This window comes from Idiotropiscis lumnitzeri, chromosome 21, assembly GCF_059441095.1.
Source record: "Idiotropiscis lumnitzeri isolate Australia: NSW breed Sydney's pygmy pipehorse chromosome 21, RoL_Ilum_1.0, whole genome shotgun sequence".
Taxonomy (NCBI): domain Eukaryota; kingdom Metazoa; phylum Chordata; class Actinopteri; order Syngnathiformes; family Syngnathidae; genus Idiotropiscis; species Idiotropiscis lumnitzeri.
This window is the reverse complement of record NC_142411.1, coordinates 6,429,445-6,451,209: the sequence shown is the minus strand read 5'-3', so window position 1 is coordinate 6,451,209 and position 21,765 is coordinate 6,429,445. Positions and strand designations below refer to the sequence as shown.

The following is a 21,765-nucleotide window of genomic DNA, read 5'->3' as shown; positions in this document are numbered from 1 at the left end:
AACGAAGACTCATTCAACAAACTACGGGTAACATAAACACGATTATGATGAACGACCTTATTGATGGAAAAATTCCAGCATCAACAGCGAATGTTTTTCTTGACAGGAACCGTTGACAGTTCATTTTAACGGAATGAGAATTTGTGATTTTTTTTGGAGTTGCTCCCAAAACATGGACATCGTGAACACTGGTAATAGTTTTGCAAAAGTATCTAGGGGTATATTCTCCCATGTGCTTAAGTCATAAACGACGCACAACGGTCCCATATCCGCTCACCGGCTGCGTATGTGTACCTATTACATTACAATGACGGCCAAATGTCGACTTTTATCATCAATTTAGGACAAAATTAAATATTTTTTTTTCACCTGTGGGGAACATATCTACGTCCTGAACTTGGGGTTGAAGCGCCGATCACAAACAATAGAGTAAATGTAATAAGATTTTTTTTGGCACGCATTCCACTGCTTGGCAACCTGGTCAGCAAAGAATTTGCACCATCTCCTATGAAATTCAAGTCTCAGGAAACGTCCACGAAAAGCAAACGTTTGTGAGAATTCAACTGTCAAAACGAAAAGATTATGCAAATGGAGGAAATGCAAATGGTGATGGGATTACATGTTTCACCGTCATATTAGATCAAGAATATATTAAGTAGGCTACTTTGTGAAATAAATAAAAAAATCAACGAGGGGGTGCCCAGAAATTGAAAGTACAATTCAGAATTCTGGGCAGTTTTTGAAACGTTTCAAAATGTGATTTGCCCAATGTGGCACATGGACCAGATTCAACTTGGAAATATAAAAAGCCGAACAAATGAAAAGTATACGTTTATTGTTTTCTGAAGCCTCAATTTGTCAATCAAAACATTATAGAGCTAATCGTACAAACAACCACATTGGATTTTATAAAATGACTCTGGTAGACCCCCCCTCCCCCAGTGGCTGTAATGGCTTAAACTTTCTTGTGATAACAAAAAGAAACAGATTGCTGCCTTCCGCCTGATTTACCAAGTCTTCTCTCCGCTCTATTGTGTGGGGAGAAAGCCAAAATGGAGGCGAGAAACTCTGCCCCGTAGGGGTTCCCAAAGCTTTTCACTGGCTTCCATTTAACCAGTTTCAAGCAATGTTCACACATAATGCCGTTTAAAAATGAAAAAAAGGAGAATGTCTGATTTTTGGCCCTTCATCCACACACAAATTACATCTCAGATGGTGGAAAACGGACTTTTGCCCACCAGGGTGAAGTCTTTTTCAAACCCATATTTAAGAAAGTAGCATGTCGACATATTTTCTTCTTTGTGTTATTTCTGTGGGCGCCCTTCATTTCCTTATGCAAGCGATCGCGTTTTTGTTCTCAGAACTCAACGGTGACGGTCACTTAGTTACGGAGGTGCCATATATGCAATTCTCCTTTTTCTTTGAATTGATGTCTTTTTTTTAATGACAACTTTTGAATGAGATGAAATGCCATTTTATTGAACACTTTCATCACCTCATGTCACCATCTAACTCAAAATTTGGAGGTTGGCCATGCCTTTAAGGAGACACAGAAGATTGTGGAAAATTGACTTTTTATTGCTTGTCGACGTTTAGTTGGGTCTCTGGAATGCCTGCCCGCCCATCAAGTGTGAAATTACACCACCAAGTAAATCCCTTATTAGCTGTTGACTGTGAACAAAACAGTCATGTGACAATTCTGAAATTAAAGAAAAATATCTCATGTCACAGCCAAAAAGATAAGAAGAGCTGTAATGCTAGCACTGATAAGAGCAAGTTGACATTTTCTGATATTTGGCTCATATTTGAATGTTTGATGAAGTTGTTGATGGAACATCCGAGTTGTGATCGCTGACTGTACAGAAGTGTTAGTTCTGTTAAGTCATGCTGTTGGGTTTATTGCGATAAATCCCCTGTTTTGTTTCCATCCTTTCGATTTGGATCTCGTGTGACCGGTGTCGCGGGTCCAATTTGACATTCTGTTTAGCGCGGCTGCTACAAAGCATCGCAAGTTGGAATCGGCGTTGAAAACATCTAAGTGTGAAGTGAGCACGTCTCCCCCAAAACTGATTAAATTCTCTTGTCATATGTGCCTTTGAGCCTCTCGGCTAACATCGACCAGTCACCTACGACCCCGAATGATCGACTGTTTGACAACAAACACCGAGTGAAGTAATTTAAGCGAGTCGGTGCTTTTAGCGCTAGTAGCTTGCTAGCTAGCAAAACTGCTTGATTACTGTACCGTATGCTTGTTACTTGTAATCAAGCGGTAGTCGCGATCGACAATTTTTATGAAAAAGGCCGTAGGGTTGAGACCGGAACGGTACTGAGATAGCGGGGGGGACTGACTGTCAAAAAAGGGTCAAGTGCCCAGCTCTGCCTATACATGGTTCAAATATCAAACATTTTGTAGGACATTTATTACCATTGTGTTGTCTGCGACAGCCTTGCACCTACCACAAATAATCTGTCTGTCTCTCTTCTCATCTTGTCTCGATCACATCCACCGCATCCTGTGATCAAGCCTCGTCCATCGTCAACAGAGCAACGACGCCGACCTGAGGAGGAGAAATGACAAGTTGAAAGTTATTTGGCTCGCATCCAGTGCCTAATTGTGCATCTCTGGATACTCTTCCAGTAAAACACAAGCATCCTAAGCGCCTCATCAGAAATCATTGTGACAAGGCAGCGTGTACAGCCAAGGGGAGATTAGAGGACTTGCAAAGCAGGCTCAGAGACATCGCTAAGGAGCGGGCAGCGAGCCAGTTAGCAAGTTAAGGTTTGAGGAGCAAGCAGGGACGCTTGAGACTTGTTAGCCCGAGATGAGCACGTAGGTGGGACCACGTAAGTGCAACTCCGCATGCTTTTAACCATAATGCGTTTTAATTGGAGGTGTGTGTTAAATTTTAAGAAAGAGCAAGACTGAGCAAAAAAAAAAAAAAAAAAAAAAAAAAAAAAAAAGAGCGAGAGACAAGTGCAGCTTGAAGCGCACTACTGTATTTTGCTAAGTGGAGCAGAAATATTCCCCAAGTCCTGCTGACACTTGACAGGACAAGTGTATGAACACTGCTGTGATTTTGAAAACATTACAAAAATATAATGGCAACGGAGCGGGAAGAGCTGGACAGTCAATCACAGAAAAGGCAATGCAGGACATCATCTGGTTTGCGGCGGCCAAATATATTTATTTATTTCATTTTTTTTATATACAAGACACGGAATTGAAAGCATTAAACAATAAACGTCAAAATACATTTTTGTCCCACCTTCCGTCTCGCAAATCAATCTTCCCGCACTTCGCTTCACTGCCGTTCAAATCACCGCCATGTTGTGAATCAACATTTTCAGGGTTTCACAGCCCGTTCGTGTGTAATTACGCAACTCTCCAGTTTTAAGTTCCTATGAGGAGAGTTTAAAGAGCCGCTTGCGCAGCGCGCGTCAGACGTCTTAGTCACTGCTTTTGCTCTAGTTTTAAACACTTAGCAAATGTATGCTTATCTATTCAGCCCACTTAGCCAGGTCGGATACGTCGCTGAAAACATTCCGCCTCTCACAACCCAATAATGACGTGTGAAACAATAAATCGTCTTCAAGATGATTAAGACATTTTTTGCAAAATCGCATCCCAAACGATTCAGATTCAGCAGACTCACTGATATGAACTCATTTACTGCCATTGACGGCTAAAGACGTCAAAGATGCTTTTTTTTTTTTTTTTTTTTTTTAACTCGGCTGGTAGTGACGGAGTTACGTTGTTGTCATATCTGTGCACTGCATGTCACTTTCGTACCCATCTCGAGTAGATTCCATCAAACACATCGGCTCCGAAGGGACAACAAACTGACAGCGTGACAAAGTGACTTCTTGCGTGTCATTTCAACAGAGAAGACGCTGCCAGGAATCACATGCGATACCAAATTGCTATTTGCAAACATCGTGAAGGGTATAAGGGACACCGAAGCAGCAGAAGTGACGCTAATTCTTCAACATCTGTGCTTGCAATTAACACCTCACGAGATTAAATTGCTCTCTTATACAAAAAAAAAACGAAAAACGAATGTGGAGCGAGTTAATTATTAATGAGTGCTGATCAAGGAGAGAGCAGAAAATAGGTTATATGAGCTCATTCGCCAACTCGGTGACAAGTGAGAGTGTTGCATTACAAAACGGGATAGGATCTTCAGATAATGTTCCTTTTTTTTTTTGGCTTTCATTTGAGTAATAAAATTAGCTTCTGCTTTGTCATTTATAATCCGACTTCTCAAATTAGGCGACTTGTCATCTTTCTGTCCTTTAAAGTGGTAAACGCCTCGCTGGTCGCAGCAAGGAAGCCATTGCGCAAGAACCACGCGAGTGACCTTGGCCCGGTTCTGCGGGCTTCGGGGGACACGGCGTCTCGCAGCGATGCTTTCTCTTTCCAGCAATACCGATTAGCGGGCGGGCGGCAGGCAATGGACGGTAACTAAGTGTCGCAGTGCAGAAGGCCATCAAGGATCCTGAGCTACATTTTCTGGCCAGAAGAGGTGTGGGGAGGGGGAGGGGGGAGGGTGACGACAGGGGAAGCATATCCCGCGGTGCGTGCGAGGAGGGTTTGCAGACAAAGATAATGGAGGGACAGTTCAACAGAGGGTCAAGGAGGACAAAGGAGCCAAACTGATATCAAACGGGGATGAAGAGGGAGCTGGACGCTAAATGAAAACAAACTAAGGATGGCCATTTCAAGATATGATTGATCTGAAATCATAAACTTTTTTCGACAAACTGTCCTTAAGATGGCATCGTGTTTTTCGGCGGTGTAATAGTGCTCGATTCTCACGCCAATAGTTGCTCTTCTGAGTATTTTAGACATGACATTAAAACGGTGTAATCAAATGGACTATAGCTTGTAAAATATATTTGCCATTTCGTTTTTATTTATAATTTACAAAATGGGCTTTGTCGAACATGCCGCACACGAAGGCCGTTCTCACTTATCGCTGCGCTAACTGTTATTCATTTGTTTTATATGAATGGCCTCAAAGGATTTTGCTTTTCATACAAATATTTCACGTAATTATTGCGTCTCAAGGTTACGAACGAGGACTGCCCCCCCCCCCTTTCTTCACCAGTTGCAAAACTCCCCAATGATCCCTCATTATAAACGTCGAGATTCAGAGCACAAGCTCCTGTCTATCACGTAACGGCATAATGGCAGCCACCTTTCCTGTGTCCTTGGCTCCTTCCTCTTATTCCCCGCGCACTTAAAGTAAGTCTTCCCTCTGCTGTAAATCTTGCTCCTCAAAATTCAAATCAATTTCAGAAAACCTGTACTATATATATATATATATTTTTTTTTTTACCACGTAGAAGCTCCCTGACTTCATCCATCCTGTTCTATTTTTTTCCCCCACCTCATGGACACTTTCCTCATGAAGCAGGGCCAATCAAGCCCAGTGGTATAATGCAACGTCTTTCATATTGGCAGATTACTATTGACTTGGAGTCCTTGCACCGATAATGGAGCCCATCCTCCAGGTGCTGGAGCTTGTGCAGAATGTGGGACGGGAGTTCATAGAAATTCTGCATGTGCCTTTCGCTCCACTTGAGCTGCATAGGAAAACACGGCAGCAGTAAAGCAGTCGTGGCATCCCGGTGTCACTTTATGCATGCATCCGCACACGCCTTGAAGCAAGAAACAACATGGCTGCTTATGTATGCATGTGCACACTGCCGGACCTGTCTATTAATGAAATCCCGTGGCAATTTAGCGCTAAAATCTGTAACGTAGATCATGCCACTAAGAATTTCTTTCTTTCTTTTTTTTTTTCCTGTTGAGCAAGCACTGTGAAGGCTTCCCCTGTTTATGAAGCGTCATTGTGAATACACACATGCACACACAGGTAGTCAGTTTCACTACGATTAATGAAGACTTGATGAAGGGGGGAGGAGCGGGTGGGGAATCAATGATGTTCATTAAATAGAAATCAGTGACAGACATGAAATCGAATGCGCCCTTTGTTGTGATACAAATCCCAAGTGAGTACATGAGCATAAGAGCAAATGAAGAGTAAATAGAGCTGGTGCTACAAGGTGGCATTTGAATCTATTGCCACTGATTGACTGACTAACTGAAATAGAAATGTTCTGATAAGCACAAACTAAGCAAAGGCATGTGGAAAATGACGAGCGAGAGGTGTGATTTTTTTTTTTTTTTCCATTGTGTCAAATGTTTATTTACTAGCACTTTTTATGCCGCCAGGAAAGAAGAAAAAAAAAAAAAAACGACCTTGTTAATCTTCATAAGCGACTCTGGCTCTGAATGGGTGGTGTATAAAGTCAACGCAGCAATTTTCTGGTTTTCGAAGAAGTACCAGAGACCAACGAGAGGCCGGCCGCACGCCACCTGTGTTAGGGTTATTAATTCATATATCACACTAGGCCCGTGGTTCTCAAACTATTTTCACCAACCAACAGCGCCACATGAAACAATTGTCTTTCAAAGTATCACGACCCACATTAAAATGCGTAAAATTCTTATTATATGGCGCGGATGTCAGATCTGATGTCGTATCGTACTTCAGATTCTCTATGAAAAGTAGAGGCACATAAATGGCCGTTTTGTGTAAAATAACTAACTGCTTCTATGCCTGACTTTTGTACTGCAAACAAATGGACAATTGAGCAGAAAAAGATAATATTATGACTTAATTACCATTTTAATTTGGTTTTCTAAAAAAATAAATGAATAAATAGCAAATATTTTTCAACCCAATAAATAAAGAAATAAATAAATAAATATATATATATATATATTTTATATATTTATATATATATATAAAAAATATATATATATATAAAATATATAAAATATATATATATATATAAAAAAATATATATAAAATATATATATATAAAAATATATATATATATATATATATAAATATATAAAATATATATATATATATATATATAATATATATATAAATATATAATATATATATATAATATATATATATATATAAATATATTTCCTGCGAGGAGGCCGCTTTGAAAGAGGGCTTTACGTCCATCTCGGAGGGCCCGGAGCGTCGCTCGCAAAACAGCCACAAATCAATACTGCACACGCCTGTCAGGATGTGATTAAATTCTCACATTCCCTTGACGTCACTGATGACCCAAAGATACGTCTCGTTCTACTAATCAGCACACATGAGCGCGTGCGAAATCTCACCAGAGGCAAAACACGCTATTATGAGCGGATGACCACCATCTTCGATTGACCCACCAAGCACGTCTTTGGAATACGGAAGGAAAGCACAAAAAAAAAAAAACTCATTCATGAATTCATTTTCTTTTCATGCAGCGCTCTCAAAAAAGCGGCAACACACATTAGTAATCACGATGGGACACCTTGTCAAATGACCAAATGGCTTCGACATCACCAACCTTTCTAACCTTGCACTTCCACCCTGGTGTGTAGAATTGATCGCTCCTCACCTCAAATGCCAAAGGTTATAAATCTAACAGCGACCTGAGCATAAAAACACAGCCGGAGATCAACGTTTACAACCTACCGGTCGCTATATCGCTGACAGTGTGAAACATGACCAAGCAAATCAGGCTTTGACTACCAATGCCCGCACAAATTAGAGCCTTGTGGATGTTTAAGATGTTAAACGCGCTGTAAGTTTGACGATATTTTTGTGGACCGCACCGCGAGGGGACGTGTGCGCAGTGACATTTCCCCATCGGCTATTGAAGTGACTTTTTACTTGAATGCTGATGTACGATTTGAATTGGAGGTTAAATCGTAAGCAGCGGGATGTCGAGAAAGTACCTGTATTTCATTTTTATTTGGAGCAGACGTCCACCCCTCGAACCCCCCCCCCGTCACAGAATTTAGACATGTGAAGCCCATTCATTAATTTAACTGAGCAATGAGCCATGAAAGTCTGTTTTCCTGCCGTCTAACAGCTGAGGTGGAAAAAGACCAGTGGCAAAAAGCGGCAAATTGATATAAACGGCAGGTGAACACGTGCAATACAGGTTAGCTCGTATTCGACAAATGCGCCCACGTTTTTTCGTGGAAAACATGCTTTAAACGTAAAATGATTTCCATCTTTGACTGGGAATAAGTCAGTTTGTATTTTTTTCACCCCCAAGAGTTGGTTGGAACACTTTTGAATGTGGGCTGATTTAAAAAAAAAAAAAAAAAAAAAAGAAAAAAAAAATTGCAGGAAATCTTGCAACTCTCTCCTTTGTTGAATTTTTACAATACGATCCTTATTTACCTTTTTCAATCTCGCAGCTGATAAATACGCTCACAAAAAAAAACTGATACCAATAATCACCAAAAAATTAAAACTACTTTTGAAAAAAATGAAAAAACAAGGTAATTCATGAACAACTCAAAATTATTACAACCCTAAGCCACATTTTTCCTCCAGCAGATAATATAAAGGAGAAGAACAGACAAGAGCAAAGCAGAGACGTCGGATAAAGCAGCACGTACGCTTTCACGACAAAAGAGGGGCATTCTTCAAATCTTGTCAGCAGGTTTCAAGATAGTAATCACGCATTCTTTTGCAAATTCTTGCAAATATATTTGAGAGGCTGTGACAACGCTCGCGGCAAATTTGCCAACATACATTTTGCCGTCAGAACGACTCTCGATGAGTATTTTTTTTTCCCCGGATGCAGCTTGGTGGATCTTGCCGGATCTTGCTTGGTACCCGCAAACATAAAAGTTGTTGTGAAAGACCGTGCGATGTGACCTGGCATTTTCATTACAGCAACGGAGCACTTAACGGTTACAACTCATTCAAGAGATATAAAAAAAAAAAACAAAAAAAAAAAAACAAAGACCAACAGAAGGAAACCGAACGAAGAAGCCTGACGGGTTGCCAAAAAACATAAAAAAAAACAAAAACAACAAATGCCAAGTTTTGCTCTTAAAAGCGGGGGGGGGGGGGCACAGTATGGGATTGGACAAAAATCATCTGCGCTTATTGACGCCTTTCACTTCCGATTCAACATTCGAGATCACAAATTTCTTGATAGCTTCAATTCCTCAGTACGGGGAGTTCTTACCCATTGTTGGATCAAAATCTTGACCCAACATGCTGGGTCTAAAATAACCCAGCACTGGCTTGGTCCCTTTCAGACCCAACGATGGGTTTTGCGATTTCGCCCAATTTGCTTTACTTTGAACCTAGCAGATTTGAAAGAGTGTGTAATTAATTTTGTTTACGATGAAAAGGCATTCCTGACTACTTCATCATGCTACAGATAAAATGTGAACTTTCGATGGCACTGCACCACGCAGGGCTCGTTGTTGTTCAACGCTCAGGCTTGACAGAGCGCATACTTAGCGTAATGATCCATCGGCTGTGTGTCTAATGAAGATATATATTCTATGCGAACGCTTGCCCACCCCATTGGCTTGTTAATGAGCATATTTGTTTGCATGTGTGGCCGAGTGCGTGCACGTGAGCTGAATATACAGTAGAGCTACTTTTGCCACCCAGGAGAGGTGGGGTTAATGAGCCAATCAGAGTCCATCAGGGAAGACATTAAATAGTCCAGAAGAGTTCACTGGTCACTCACTCGGATTTGCTCTTTTTTTTTTTTTTTTTTTTTACCCCCTAAACTCACTTTTTCGTTAACGCTCGTACCGCCTGTCTCATCGTCTCCGACTGCCTCCCTCCTTCACTTTGTGCTTCACACTCCCCGAAGATTAGCGTGAAGAGGGATATTAGAATCGGCTTCAAACACGGCTTCTTTGCCCCGGATCATTTAGTGAGTTACGTGTCATTTTTTTTTTTTTTTTGGGCTCTCTTTTCAAGCCAACATGGGAAGCTGAGAGAGAGAGTGAGCATCAAAAAGTGCGCAAGAGTCGTGTGCGTGTCTGACATGAGCATCGCATCTTACGTTAGAGGTCATGCCACATCAGCCGTCACATTTGGAGTAAGAAACTTCGAGGCGACATACATTTTTTTTTTTGTTTTTGGTAAAAGAATTGAAAAAAAAATTCAAGACAATTGAACTCATTCACTGCCAGTAAGATGAATGTATTTCTTTTTTTTCTTCTGTATCCGTCAATGGCAGCGAATGAGTTAAGGAGAGGTTTGAGTGGTGTAATTTATTTTTAATGCAGAATGAATAAATAATGATACGCATGTCCAAAACATCCTTAAAGTGCTTGTTTTGGATGGCCAATATTTCTATTGGTCTATCGGGGAAGTTATGTGCCATAAATCTATCTAAGAATAAAAAAAAAAAATTGTTAATCTACTTTTTAAAATTTTGTAAAGAGAAACGTCAATGGAGAGTGATAGATTACTATGATTTTTCGCAGCAACTTTTGGTTACATGCTCAATTGATCCTCGACTTTTGCAAAACAGATTTTAAACCGTTTTTTTTTTTTAACAACAAACAACGTGCATCCATCCGAGATGCACTGAGAATCGGTAATTGAAATCGGGAGAGCTTTCCATCCGTTTAACTATAGATCCGTTTTGTATTGTGTCCCTTTGAGACTGCTGGTTCAACAAGCACTTCAGATTCACCTTTGCACTGCGCAAAAAGCAAACTCACACTTGTCCTTTGTGCTTTCCTCAGATGGGAATAAATCCTGCGAGAGGGTTGCTTTGATAGAGGGCTTTACGTCCCCCACGGCGGGCCTGGTGCCGTACGAACAAAACAGCCACAAATCAATACTGCACACATCTGTCCCGGTGTGATTAAATTCTCACCTATTGACGACCGCCGTGCACGCAGACATTTGCAGCAAAAACACTCACACGGTGCACGTCTTGCACCTGGTTAGCGACAAATGAGAGACGATGTACTGTGGAGTGGTGAAAAAAGTATGAAGTGTTATATTTACTACAGGTCACCAAATGTAGCATGTGTAGCATGACCTCAATGGATTCCGACATATGGGCCATTTTCTCACAGGCTACAGCATTCAAGCCACACACATGGTCGTTTACACGCAATGTAGCCACAACAGAGAACAAAAGACCTGGCCAAGCGCGATATTGCCACAACTGTGTGTACTTTCACTCGGAAAAATGGCAACCTGTCAGACAATTAGACGTCATAATAATGACTCCAACATCTGGTGTGAGCTACTGTATATTAATTTTTCCCCCCAAGCATGCTACTGCTGACATGCGCTGCCTTTCCTAACCACATGGTTGCGAACAGAGAGGAGTTAAAAAAAAAAAAAAAAAAAAATTACTTCTATGTTGCCAATTAAGGGATTTGGTCGCTAGATTTAGTGACTGTCGGGACTGTAATATATATATATATATATATATATATATAGTAGATGCACGTCAACGGTGCTCTTTTTGGAGACAACAGCCTGCAGCAGCTGGGCCAGCGAGGGACAAGTGGACAGAAATTCATCAAAAAGCAATAATCAACACGAGAAGGCAGCTGATCTGCTGCGGCATCCCTTCATTATGTAAATCTTGGAACTTAGCTTCCTCCATCATCAAAGACCCTCATTTTGATAAATTAGCTGCTCTCCGTCTGTGGAGAAACAACAGAATAGAAGTGGATGGTTGCTATGGAAACTATGCAAAGAAAGCATTTTAGAGAGCGCGGGCAGCAGGAGTTTGTGTGCGTGTGCGTGTGTGTGAGAGAGATCAGGTGGGTGCGTGAGGAGAGCAGCGTTGCCAATCAACAGGTGCAGTGGTAATATCAGGCCCCCCAAATGGGATTGTAAATTAGATTTTTGGATGGCGCCACATTGAACAGTGGATTAGTGGGCCAAATAATGCCATCGGTGCCAACCAAGACCGAGTATGAAACTGAGGGTGCCTCACTTACTGTCAGTGCTGCATATGGACCTCATTAGTTGATCACTCCCCAGCTCCATCATAAAATAGTCCAGTAGAATAGCAATCAGTAGAGCGAAGATCTCCGCCAAGACCCATCTGGAGTTTAAAGCGGAATTAGCAATTAAAAAAAAGTTTTTTTTGGGGGGGGGGGGGCATGTTTATCAAAACAGTCATTATGTTGACAGTATGACAATAAATATGAAGTGTGGGAAAAAAAATAATAAAATCAGCCTTCTCTGGCGCCATCTCCTGCCTCTAATTTGATATTCAAGAAACCGCCGCGTTCGAGGAAAAACAACCAAGGCGCCCACTTACAAGGAGTCAATAATTTGCGACACACTGTTGGGCACAACTGCACCACTTTGCAAAAACAAACAAAATAAATAACAACTTTAAAATTATAATATTTAGGCCTCTATTATCCTAGACAGTCATTCTGTATACTAGCTCACATTGTCTGTTGCTGCACACCTTGGCAAGAGCAGTAGCAACGCTTCACTCATGCATGGTTAAAGTGTGTCAGTTGCGCCACATTTAAAGGGAATGAAAGGAGCTGCTATGATTGGCGGCGTCTTGAGTAAACATTCCCACAATGGCGCAGCCCGCCCATCCGCAGCTCCACCAGGTTTATTAGTGGGGTGGAGGGCACTCGCGAAGTTCCGCGGCGAGCGAAATAATGATGCCTGGAGGATTGACGCCATCGGGACGTTAACTTCCAAGGAGTTAGACAGCAAACTTACCTCCTGTTATAATTTGCTGCTGATAAACCCTAAAAGAATACACGAGAAAGACAAATGTTGTAGTTTATGATGGATTCAGCCCATCCGCCCGTCAAACGCTTTTTGCCGCAGCGAAAATGGACTTGATAAAAGATGCAAACGCGGGCAAGCGAACGTACGTTCAAGGGCACATCAAGCGTTGACAAGGATTCATGAATCAATAATCCTTGTCAGATGAAATGGGAAGATAAAGGGTCGTCTCTCCTTTGGGGTCATTTCTGTGTTGACTCGCCTCTTTTAATAATAAAAAAAATAAAAATCACTCAGCAGGAATATTAGAAGGGGAAAACCACAAAAAAAAAATAACTCGGAAACTCACTGTTGTGAAATTCTCGACGTCAAGAAACTTTGATGATGAAGCAACGCGGGTGAGGCTGGCAAACAAGTAGTTGCGACCCCACCTTTGTAACTTCGGGAACAAATACCTCTCCTGTTCACTCTAATAGTTTATGTAATACTTTTTCATTTGATGAAAGCCTCTGGGGTGTTTACGAAATGAAACTCCAAAGAAAGAAAATTAGGCTGACAGTCACAGTACTGTAACACAATTATCAAAACAAACTTACCACAGCACGTCGTCCACTTATCCAAACAAAATATCCAATTGTATGGAACGCTAACATCTATTAAAAACAAAGAAATCATTCGGATTTGGTTCATGTAGACAAACATTTCCAAAACAGCTTTTCTGGGTAGATTAAAAACTCATCCTCAGGTGTGGATGCGAGTGCGGACTGTTTGGCCTGCTGTGATTGGCTGGTGACTCGGTCGTGGGCGTACCCCAAAGTCAGCTGTGACAGGCTCCAGCCTCCTGCTCTCAGTTGCAACCCTAATTAAAATAAAACAATATAGAAAATGATTAGTATTTAAAATAGTCACTTTTATCATAGGAAGTAGCTGTAAAGTCTTAAAGGGGAAGTCAAGTTAAAAAAAAAAAAGTCAAAATGGCTACCGTTTTCTGAGTTTGGTCATGTGACCGTCACAAGTTGAGCATTTTAGCACTGTGATGTCATCTTCAGTCGACAGCAAAACAAAATGGCCGCCCCCTGAAATGTGTGGATTTTTTCTGCTTAATTTATATTCCAAAAAGACAATATTCACCAGAAGTGTTTCCACCAATATTGGCACATAGAACCTATTATTATAAAACATTTTTTGACTCCACTTCCCTTTTTTTTAAGTTTCTGTCTCAATCTACAGCACAGTGTGATGAATCACTGTGATGTGAAATTACTCCCAAATTATACACATCTCATCATGACTTTCTTTTGGACTGATGAGCCGTGACGCCGCATCACAAACCTGATCCCGGAGCCACCTGGGAGCCTGCTCGCTTGTGCTGGGGAGACGAGTGCGCTGTGTTACACATGATTGGGTGGGAAAAACAATGAAGACGACAGGTGTTCACGCAAGGGGAGGAGGTGGGGGGGAGGGTTGTCGCCACCTGCTCAGGCCCCACGACAATGTCATTGTTGAGCAGCACCTGAGCGCCTGTCACACACGATAGATGGAGGGCAGTCGTGCGGACATACATGTGTGTATTGCTATGAAGTGAACAGTACTTGATAGCTATTCTGGAGTTGCCTTTGTGTCTTCTCCTCCTTTTGAGTCAGCTGCAAGGACGCACTAAAATCTTTGAGTAGATTTGAGTCAAAATAGTTTGTCCCATATTTTGCAGACCGTGCTTTGTACATAGTCTGCTTAATGTACTCAGTTTGCTAGCTTGTGGGTTTAATGTTAGCATAAAAAGACTGTGACAATTAGCTTTAGCGTGTCAAGAGTCCGATGTAATGGAGTGAAGCCGGTCACTTTCCGAAATGATATATTTTTCAGCCTCGAATAATAAATTATCCAGAAGTACTGCAAGTTTATTTTTCTTTCATCTTGCGGCTCGACTTAAAGTGGTCCACGGCCCGGTGGTTGGGGATCACTGTTCTAGCGTATCGGTACTCTTAATGCAGTGCACTGTGTGGTTAATCCGTCTCGAACACACCATACGGATGAGTAAGTGTAATTTGGTGCTGCGAGGCCACCCTCTCAAATGGGCTGATTTCAACAAGAGAAGAAATCATGTGTATAAAGTACTCTATAATTCTTGATCTTTGAGTTATTTTGACATTAGCATGTCACAATTATGTTAAGAAACTTGGGACAGTTTTAAATTGTGTGTGGGGAAAAAAATAAACATAAAATGTCTTCTTTAAAGACCTACTTATATCAACGTTGACAACCCACTTTGGACAATAAAGTGCTTTACTTTATTTCTTCATCCATCCATCCATTTTTTTTAATTGTAACGAGGCCATTATAAGATGTGACGGCTGTTAAAATGAACCAAGAGCAAATCATTGTCAGAGTTATGGTCCATTTAATCCGCCAACATTCATGTGTCAAAATGAGACACTTTACAACGTCAAACAGCGACGACGGAGCCCTGGAGAGGAAAATAAGGATGTGACAGGTTTCCATGACATCATGTGTTTGAGGGGATTATCTCCAGGTGGAAACTTCCATCTCCTCTGGTGCTGAGTGACAGCATGAAGAGCAAAAGATGACACGTGAACCCAAGGAAACACAACGGAAAACAAAGCCGATCCGGCTCAGCACCGCTTGACTGTGTGAAAACCCGAGAACGTACATTGTCGCTGACGTTCTCGTGCTTTGTTTAATCTCATCTTGTCATGCAACATCAAGTGTGCCTTTTAACCGTGGAGCCACGTTTAGAAAAGATGCGCAACGTGATGGCTAAAGCTGGATTTTCGCTGCAGGTCTTTGTGACTCCAATTTTGTGCTGTGATGTTCAAATCACGGTGTTCACATTCACTGACGTGTCATCTTGTGGAATCTTAATGCCATCCAACTGCGAATCATTGAGGATCTACATTTGGACAAAAGTTGTGCTTTGCTGCCTGTTTGGTTACAAACGGGCTGCTGGGGGAGGGAACTGATCAGTTCCTTAGTGCGTTTTATTTTTGGCATCCCTCATGGAAGTTTGGGAAGATCAGCATGAGCAGACTTTAACATGGACGGCTGCCACCGGCATCTGACTTGCGACAAATTAAAAATAAATTAGCAATTTTTTATTGTTTAATTAGCGGCTGAACATGATATTGGGGCTGCTGTTGTAAATTCTACCAATACATTGTTTGGTACCTCGAACAAAATATAGCAATAGCATTTTTTTGAAACCTCAAGAACTGTTAAAAACTCACTAAATGTCAACCTTTCCAAATAAAGCAGTGATATCTGTTCTGCCCTCAAAGTTTAGCCGTGGAGGACACGAGTACGTGAACAACAACAAATCCCAATGCATCCAGATTTGACAGAACGGGGATAAAGCAGGCAAATAAAATTAGGTGGGTATACATTGGCTTGACAAGGTGAGCGGCATCTATCTGACAATCTCACTCCAGGTCCCACCACACACACACACACACACACACACACACCAACACAGATACAATCTGTTTTAGCCTCCTCGAGCACGATTTCCTCTCTCCTAAAATTGATTTTTCCAATCACTAACAGAACGTTGTCCCTGCTGCTGCCGCCAGATTTTTGTTGTCCTCTTCCGCTTCTCACTGTGAAGAAAAGCAAAGTACCAGAGGAGCAAAAAGTTATATCCAGCGTGACATCCAATAATCATGTTACTTCCGCCAATGAGATTATGTGCTCATTGCTATTTCTCAGTCCCCCCCTGGCAGTAAGAAAGTACCTGGCCCTTTTGGACTGAACTTGATGGGAATAATGGAAACGGCGCCATCCGATCAAGAAAGACATGAGAAGTGAGGATATGTCAAAAGCTGGATTTGAATGATTGATGGTTACCACCTCAACTTCCTCAGTCGCTGAGGTGATATAAAAATAGCCACAGTCTACTCTTTGACTATGCTACAGTCAGCTTCTTTCAAATGAACAAGAAAGCAAGACATACCTAAATAATGTGGAGTACTTGCGCATGACTCCTGAGGCACGCCACTTGCCACTTGCCACACATCACCCATTTTTTTTTTTTCACATGTCTCAGGGAATTTGAATGTCAATCAAAGGGCAGAAATGGACAATTCTCATTCACATCCACACCTTTGGGGGAATTTAAATCCTTAAATTCAGGCAGGATGCATGTTTTAAAAAAAAATGTGAGAGGAAGCTGCTTGTCGAAGCTTGTTGTGAATTATTTTCATTACAACCCTGATGAAAGAGGGCCAAGCTTTATATTTCGTTTTTTTGTTCATCTGAAAGGTGTTTGATTGGTTTGAGATGAAAGTTTTGAGCAGGTTATTCCACACCAAACTCAGGCGTGCCTTTAAAAGACATACATACACCTTTTCAAAAACATAGTCCCCGCCTCCCAAAGACGTATTTATACGTCTTATCCTTTTTTTTTTTTAGTGCCGTATTTTTATAGCATTAGAACACTATATTCTGTTGGCCTCGCAAAATCAGTCAAAATCCAGAAAGACGCTGGGATTGGGGGGTTTTCTCTAATGAAAATGGCTGGTATTAAATGAGTTAAGGACCTTGTTTTGTGCACCGGGCATAGACAACGGCCCTCCTCCACAATGCAAACATAAATTGCCCAAAATTAGAACATGTAGATTCAAACTATTAGTCAGGTTTGAGGTTTTTCTTTTTGGGCCGCTTCCAGGGTCACTACCCCTTTTTTTCCTCCATACAAACTGAATGATTTTGAAGGTGTTATGAAACTAAATGTCTTTGCATTGTTGCTTCAAGGTGAATGGCTTCCACTTAGCTTATCTCGCTTTGATAGCCATGCAAAGTTAAATACCTACAGAAAAGTACACACTGTAAGAAAAAAAAATGACATGATTAAATATGAGCGCTCAAATGATAAAATGCAGTTTATTTAATGGAAGTCAGGCGCAAAGCAGGTCAATTAAATTAGCCGCAGCAGAGTGCATGTAATGCGTTTCATGCGGGTCTCCGCAGGTATACTATTAATCAAACAAAAATAACCTTTCACCAAGTCTTTTATAAGCGCGTCCGCGGGACTCAACGATGACACACATATGGTAATAACACAGCTTGTATACTAACCTTCAAGATGATCTATGAGTCACACGCCGTGCTGTGAACAGAAGCCGCTAGAATTCACATTTACATCCTCGCTTTCGCGGAAGTCGGACAAACTTGTCATCCGTGACCTTTGCATGGAAACAATCACGTTCTGAAATGTTCTGCTGCAAGCTGGACAGGGTAAGAAAAAGCAGGTTGACATTCCAGGACAGAGGGCATACTGTGCGAACTAATTGGCTTTAAGTCCTTTTCCAATTCCTCGGATCTTTTTTCATCCCTCTATATTAGCTACATATCATGACAGGCAGAACATTTAAAAGCTGTGCCGACGCCGAACAAATTGTACCATTAAAATTATTCTGAAAATGATGACACATTCAGACTTGAAACACAAGGCCCACCAATCAAAAAGTTTTGCCCACCCCTGGGCGAAAGTGACTCTCACATGTCATGGAGATTGCGGGCACAAGGGACACCCCAACTGAGCTCAATTTCAAACAGTATGTTCGCAACACATTTCTGCGAGGGAAATTAGGCTATTTGCGCCATTACAGCATTAATGTGAGCCACAATAGCCTCATATCAGTGAAAACAACAATTTGGCATCAATAGTTTGACAAGCGCAGCAGTCTGTAAGGGCGGAATTGAGGCAATAAATAGTTGGTTATTTTACCCCTTAAAGTGGTGACTTTAGGGTTTATTTTGCTGGTCGACAGCTTTTTCCAATTTTAATTTCCAAATGCATTATTATGATACTGCATATTTCACATGTCGCAAATTCTCACTGCAATGACTTAAGTGTCACTTTTTGGTGTACGGCCAGATTTTCCGTATTATACTGCTAGGTCATAGACATATACGTCACGTCACGATTATATAAGTCCGCTATGCAAATCAAATGACGTACGGGCGGTTTAAATAATGATATGCATGACAATTTCTGCAAGGCATTTTTATTTTATTTATTTATTTTTTTTTCATGGGAGTTATTTGCGAGCATAAAACATTTTTATTCGTTTAGCCTCGTCGGTATAAATAGCGAGACAAGTTGGCAGAGGCCATTACATGCAGCTCAAGGAGTTTCTGCATCATTTTCGCACATTAAACTTTCATTCAGAATTGCCATGGGCCTCAAACGAGTAATGCTTGCAATGGATACTGAGAGGCATATGAAAGTCGACCGGGCAACAAAGTGGTGAGTTATTGTTTGCTCTCACTGTAACGATGATGAGCGGCACTTTGCGGTCCTTTTGAGGAATTCATAAGTTTGGATGGAAGACAATCAGTTTCCTCACCTAAGCTTTGTGAAGACCAAGGTTATTCTATAGATTATAAAAATGGGTGAAATAACTACAAAATATCCTCATTAAAAGAATAAAACATGACTTGTAGTTTTAAAAAAAAAAAAAAAAACTGTAATTGCATTTTACGTTTATAAAACTAACTAAAATTATAATAACAGCAAAAATTCTTCGTTTTCATCTTTGTATTCCTCTTGCTGCACGGCGCAGCCTCGCAACACCTCATTCTGTGATGCTCGCCCCTCGCCACACATACACAATGAACTCCCATATTGTTTCAGACAAGGGTCGTGTTTATATCTATTGGTCATAAAGAATCTGGTCATGTAGAATTTAGCCATGGTGTCCCGCAGGGCTCCATGCTTGGACCAGTGTTGTTCAGTCTTTCCCTTTGTAAATTTTAGAAAGCATGTCCAATTACTGTCCGTCAAGTGGCGGCGGAGGGCCGGTTTGTTTTGTAATGTTCATCTACTTTGCAAGCATACATTTTTAATGGTTTGAAAATGAGTAAGCCCGGGCTTTCAGATCTCGCTTTGTAATGATTTAAAACTTCAAACACCAAGAAGATAGTCTCAAATTGTCTGCATTGTCAACTTTTCAACGATGAATAAAATATAAATTCATTATCACGAGGTTGTGGTGAATTCACCCTATATTAGCGCTTAATAATGCATAGCTTCGCTGTAAATAAGAATTTATGTATTCATTACGGAATTAGAAACAAAAACACTTTTACTAGTTTGTAAAAATTGACTTTGGCTATTGAGCGGGCATATAAAAAAATGCATCACGGTTTGAGCTGCAGGGTTGAAAGAAAAAAAAAAAATGAAAAAATGAAAGTCAAGTTGTGGCAAATGGCTGCCGCAGCACGAACGCGTAAATTATGCACGGGCGTGATCACGTCCGTATGACATAATTCCCAAATCAAATGAAACAAAATGAATTTAGAAATTAAAAATACATGCTGATGAACCCGCAATGAATCGCACGGAGCATAATGGCGCCGAGACTCCATTAATGGCGAGAACGACTTGTTGTGAATCCCCGACTCACTCCTGCTCCTCTGTTGCTTTGTTTCCCAGGATTCGACAGGAAGATGACAACAATGTTTTTTTAATGTTATTTTTGGCCCGTGTAAATTATTCACCGTGCATTCTCCCCCATTTGTCTCCAATAAAGTCGGAGTCGCTGTTGAACTCTTCCTCATCCGTCTCTCTTCTGCTTTGACAAACACATACACACTCTGGATAAGATCCGTCTTTACCTTATCTCAGCGGAGGCTTGGCGAGCACTCCCAGGAATATTGATTATGACACCCTTGTGTGCGGTGGCCCCCCCATTATTCGCCGCAACTCTTTTGGGACAGCTTGATGAGGATTTTAGTTCCACGCCGTGAGCTCTGAACATGAGTTTCAAGCAACGAAGCACAGCGGCAAAAGCTTTTACACGGAGGTAGCAACGTACCTCGGGGCTTTCGGGGACTTGGATCAGTCGTGGGGACTTTGAATGGTGCATTATTCATCCAGGATGAGGCCCGCTCGCCGACTTGTCCTTGCCCGTAGGCAAGACAAAGCAGCTTGGACTAGTCAGGGGGAAAACATTTTCACAATCTTCCTTTCGACTTCAGGTACTCACATCGGCCTACAGATAATCATGCCGAATTTCACCGTTTCCTTCACATTCCGATCAACGTCAGCCAAGGCCCGACACGAGGACGTCTCGGAAAGAATATCCTGCGGTGCCGAGTGTGTGAAGAGGGATTTTTTTCGTCCTGATCTGCGAGGAAAGGAATTGGGGCTGACAATTGTGAGAAAGCAACCAAAGACCAGAAATTGGATATTAAATATAAATGAACAAACTTCAAGAGGCGGGACTGGTTGTCTTCGGCAGTCGCGGTCGTCATCACAAACAGGTCGAGCAAATATTTCAGTTTCCTATTTCATAGCTAGCACTTAGAACCCTAAAAACATTTTATGTGAGTATTATAATGACAGATGCGTACCAAATTTTTGGTCACTATGATTTTCGAAACAAATCAAATTGTGATATCGGTTTCAAATAAAATGTTACCTGATCGCACACAAAGAACTTTGGTCGACTGGCAGAATGTAATTCCATGTAGCCAATGTAATTGTCAGCGTAATTTGTAAGCGACTATGCCTGCTCAACAGCTTCATAAGCTTTCTCGACTGAAGGTTGACCTGTCAAATAGCATGTTTCCTATCTCAATCTGCAGGCGGCCTGCTTGAGCTGCCAAAGCCACAGAGAAAGGCCCTCCTATCGGCGCAGGTAGCGAGAACTCATTAGCGCACTGATTAGCCTTTTGAAACTCACGCTGTGCAGACTGCACACCGGTTAAAACTGAACTAACTGCGTCAGTTTTAATGCAGAAAGACAATTCTAGAATGTTTGAAAACGGCCATGAATGGGAGGAATTTTAAGCCATTGGCTAGCTGCTATATTGACAGGGGTGGGCAAACTACAGCCCGGGGGCCACATGCGGCCCCTTAAACGTTTTAATCCGGCCCGCTGAACTTGAAAAAAATTAAATAAATAAACCTTGTTAATGTTTCTGAATATCGTGGTTTTTCAAAGACATGTATATTATTTTCATGCTTTAGTTCACTTTCTTTTAATTTTTTTTGTTTTTATCCCCAATGATGTGAGGTTACAAAAACACTTCCATCCATCTGCTCCTGGTCGGGCCCCTCTGTCAAATTTTAGAACCCATTGTGGCCCGCCAATCAAAAAGTTTGCCCACCCTTGTGCTACAACGATGTGATAGCAAACAAAAGACACAATGTCACCTGTTTAAT

General features: G+C 41.3%; 1 protein-coding gene across 2 annotated transcripts in view; it reads right to left on the bottom strand.

Moving 5' to 3' along the window:
* Positions 1-13,328, bottom strand: part of gphnb (gephyrin b) — a 92,074-nt gene extending 78,746 nt beyond the window's left edge. For both annotated transcript variants that reach the window (XM_088286625.1, XM_088286628.1), the window contains exons 1-3: positions 13,178-13,328; positions 11,822-11,928; positions 2,458-2,558 (exon numbers count right to left, since the gene is read on the bottom strand). The gene's annotated coding sequence lies outside the window, so the exon portion shown is untranslated. The remainder of the gene's footprint in view (positions 1-2,457; positions 2,559-11,821; positions 11,929-13,177) is intronic.
* Between the last annotated feature and the right edge of the window lie 8,437 nt (positions 13,329-21,765).